Source organism: Camellia sinensis, chromosome 8 (genome assembly GCF_055761805.1).
Source record: "Camellia sinensis isolate YWXY chromosome 8, ASM5576180v1, whole genome shotgun sequence".
In the NCBI taxonomy this organism is placed as follows: Eukaryota; Viridiplantae; Streptophyta; class Magnoliopsida; order Ericales; family Theaceae; genus Camellia; species Camellia sinensis.
In genome coordinates this window covers 26919616-26923255 of record NC_138968.1, presented here as the reverse complement: position 1 = coordinate 26923255, position 3640 = coordinate 26919616, and positions in this window count along the sequence as shown.

The following is a 3640-nucleotide window of genomic DNA, read 5'->3' as shown; positions in this document are numbered from 1 at the left end:
CCTGGCGCACCGTTTGTTTGGAATTTTTTATTTCCGAGGCTAGATCACGACGAAGGCGTTCGTTCTCAGCGATGATGTTGTCCAACCTCTGTTTGGTTTGCCTAGCTTGTGCCATGGTCGCTTGTATTGTCTTTTGCGTTGGGTTTGGAGATGAGCAGAGGTCCGAGGCAAGTCTTGCTGCGATGGTTTTTGGTCCAAGCGAGTTTGCTGGAATGAGGTCACCTCTCTGTGTGGTCTCGTCATGGCTATCGGAGGATCTTCAGTCACGCTTGCCATGGATGTATTTAAGTATTCCCACAGACGGCGCCAGTTGTGGAGAAGTGGTTTTGGAAATACTCTTCAGATCCTGGGAGACGCTAGTGATCCTCAGCTAGTCACCTGAAAAGACAAAATACTCCGGTCGGGGGTGCCGGAATTAACACTCCGACGGACAAGTTAGTTCAGACATTCAGAACAGCTTGTTTACCAAATTTAGTGAAATGATTCTTACATACCTTTCTAAATCTATGATTCTTGTATTTATGCTTGCTTTTTGGGCCTCGGGGCCTGAGCCTACTTTTATCCCATTCCCTCATTCGGAGCCACTGACCTCCGTCTATTCAGCTTTCCTAACGTATTCGGCGTCCTAGTCACGCAATATGAAACCGGATAGTATCTAATTTCTGGAGTACGAATCTTCCGACTCTTCTACTTATTCGGCTCCCACAAGTCCAAATCCGGCAAATCGTTTTGGAAATCGATTTTAATAAAGAAGTGCCAAACATGGACTGCTTTGCCAGATATAGAGTCCCCATCTAAATATTTTGTTTGGGAAAAATTTAGGAAACCTTGACTCGTGCCTAAGGCCACGTGTCTGTCATCACCAAAGTTACCTCGGCTCAGGAACTTAGGTACGAGAGGGGAAGGTCATGCAATGAGCACCCTCGCTCGCCCGATCAAAGATCAGCCTTTACTAACATGATATTTTGTTTTTGAAAATACATGTATTCTTATACCGATTATTAACCTAGAATTACTACATGATGCGCACAGCATACAAGTATAGAGTAGATCGCCTAAGTCGGAACAAAACATTTCATGTTCGTTTGTTTGAAAACAGTTTGAAGGTGCTACTCGCAAGTAGGCTAAGTCGTGGATTTTGCCACTCTCAAGTGGGCTTAGAAAACATGATTTTGCCACTCTCAAGTGGGCTTAAAACACACATTTTGATGAATTGTTCCAATTCAAGCAATCTAACCTTCACCCACAGGCATTCAAGCAGTTAATCACTTACGCAGTTAGCCTCATAGTAAGTATGCTAACATGGCAACATACACATCTCATATAGTATGCTAAAGCGCAAACACTCACAGTGTACTCCAAACCAAAACAGAAGCTAGTTAGAAATCATGCATGATCCTAGCTCATGTTAAGATGGCTAATGCAACACATGCAAAAATGCAACTAAGATAGGCTCGGCTATTCTAAGATGTCATGTGAATGCAACTTGATAACATGTTGTTGAACACGTATTCAAGTAAATGTATTGAAATACAATATAGCCAGTATAATGCGCCGAACCCGGTGCATGCAATACAGATGAATGCGTGCATGCATGCGAAGCATAAGTATGCTAATCGAAATATGCCCTAAAACTAACCATCGTAAGCGGTTTAAGTAAAAGAGAGAAAGAAATGGGGGCGGGAAGACATGCATCACACACACGCACGCTTATTATAACAGTTGGCCCTCTCGACGGAGGGTTCGAATAAGAAGCTAACTAGCTAATCTAAGCTAATTAAACTAATTATTACATAATCAAATTGAATAACTAGCTAACACTAAGCTAATTATTACAACACGTTAACTAATTAACAAATTAGCTAGTTTAATTACAAATTCAAAAGCTAACTAATCAAGTAAAGCTAATTACAAATTACAAAGCCTCAACTCAGTTCTAAGAGTTCGAAGATGCATGCTCGATCGCCTCGCTCGGTAATCTGTTACCATGCCTCATGTTGCCTCTGTTTGCACACTTCTGCAACTCTGAAAATTGTGCCAACTTCTATGATGCTTCTGACCTACCTTAGGAACCATCTGAGGGGTAGTCGGAAAAAGGTGTGGCCATCGGCCAAAGAATAACGATCATCGACCAATTTTAAGGCTATCGGCCAATTTTTGATAGCCGATTGGCATACTAAGTGGTCGATCGACCATTGCTTCCTGTAAATTCCTCCTTTTGCTGCAACAGAGCACTAACAGAGGCATGGCAATGTATTTGAAAGAAATGCGTGTGACACCACACTCCTTATCATGTCTAAGGCTCAAAGGAGTGTAATGCTCGACTCTCGAGCCATTAATCACGTATTTCGATGCATGATGGCTAAAGAGTCCGATTTGCACATGTCAATGGCAAATGAATGCACAAAACACATAAAATGCCTTAACCTCTATCATGCATGATCAAGAGGGTCGGCGACCGAGAATTGAGGCGCGTTTCGTCACTTCAAGTACGAAACGTCCTTCGTTTCCCGTGTTTGGACTAACTCCCTATCCAAACACTATGCAATGCATGCTCAAGATTCTAAACACAATGCGACATACGGACACACAATGCGATGTAACTCAAGCATGCCAAATGCAATGCAACCTAAACATGGAAACATGCAATATAACTCAAGCATGCAGCAATATGCAAACAACCATGCAACAATTTCATGTAATGCAACTAGCATGCAAAAAGATGCAATGTACCAAGCATGCAACAACATGCAAACCACATACTCAATGGGCTTAAACCAAAAGTGGACAGATCTCAATCATGCCCAAATCAGTGGCCATCATACTAAAATTTAGGCACAAAAGGGGGCCAAGGACACATGCTCATGCAATGGCTCCTCAACTAGGCATAAGAACACAACCCTCAAACATGATGAAGAAGTGACAAATATGAGAGTGTGGAAATGAAGTAAGCTCTGAAACCATGTGAGGAATGATGCCAAATCATGCACATAATACAAGAATAGCATGCTAGGAGGTTCAAAGCTTAAGGCTAACCAAGGAACTTGTACCAAGGCCACATGAATCAAACCCCAAAAGGCCAAGGACAACCAAAACAGTCCTAGATCATGTCAAAATGAGACTAAAACATGCATGGACCAAAGCTAAAAAAAGCCAACATGAAAGGCATAAGGCATGATGCATGCAAGGCCAATAAGGAGGGTTACACTACACCTACCAAAACCAATCATGGGATGACTTCACCCATTAAAATCAGAGTTATATCATGGCAAAATAACCCCAAAAACACACTGAAATGACAGCTTACAAGCTTAGGCAAAACAACATACGCAATGGCTCATTCTTAAGACATAAAGAACCACCTCTCCAATGCATGGACAGAGTGACAAATGTGAGTGCATGAACACACTACATGCACTGAAATCTCATAACAAATGATGCCAAATCATGTGAATAGCCCAAGCAATGCATGCCAGTGGCTTGGAAACTCAAAGCTAACAAGCTAGATTGAACCATGGCTATACAAAGTAATGCATGCACGACCAAAACAACATGAAACACAGCTAGAGCATGCTAAAACATGACCAAAAGCTTGCTGAAGTTAAGCCAAAATCATGCTAGAATGATGATCCAAAGCATG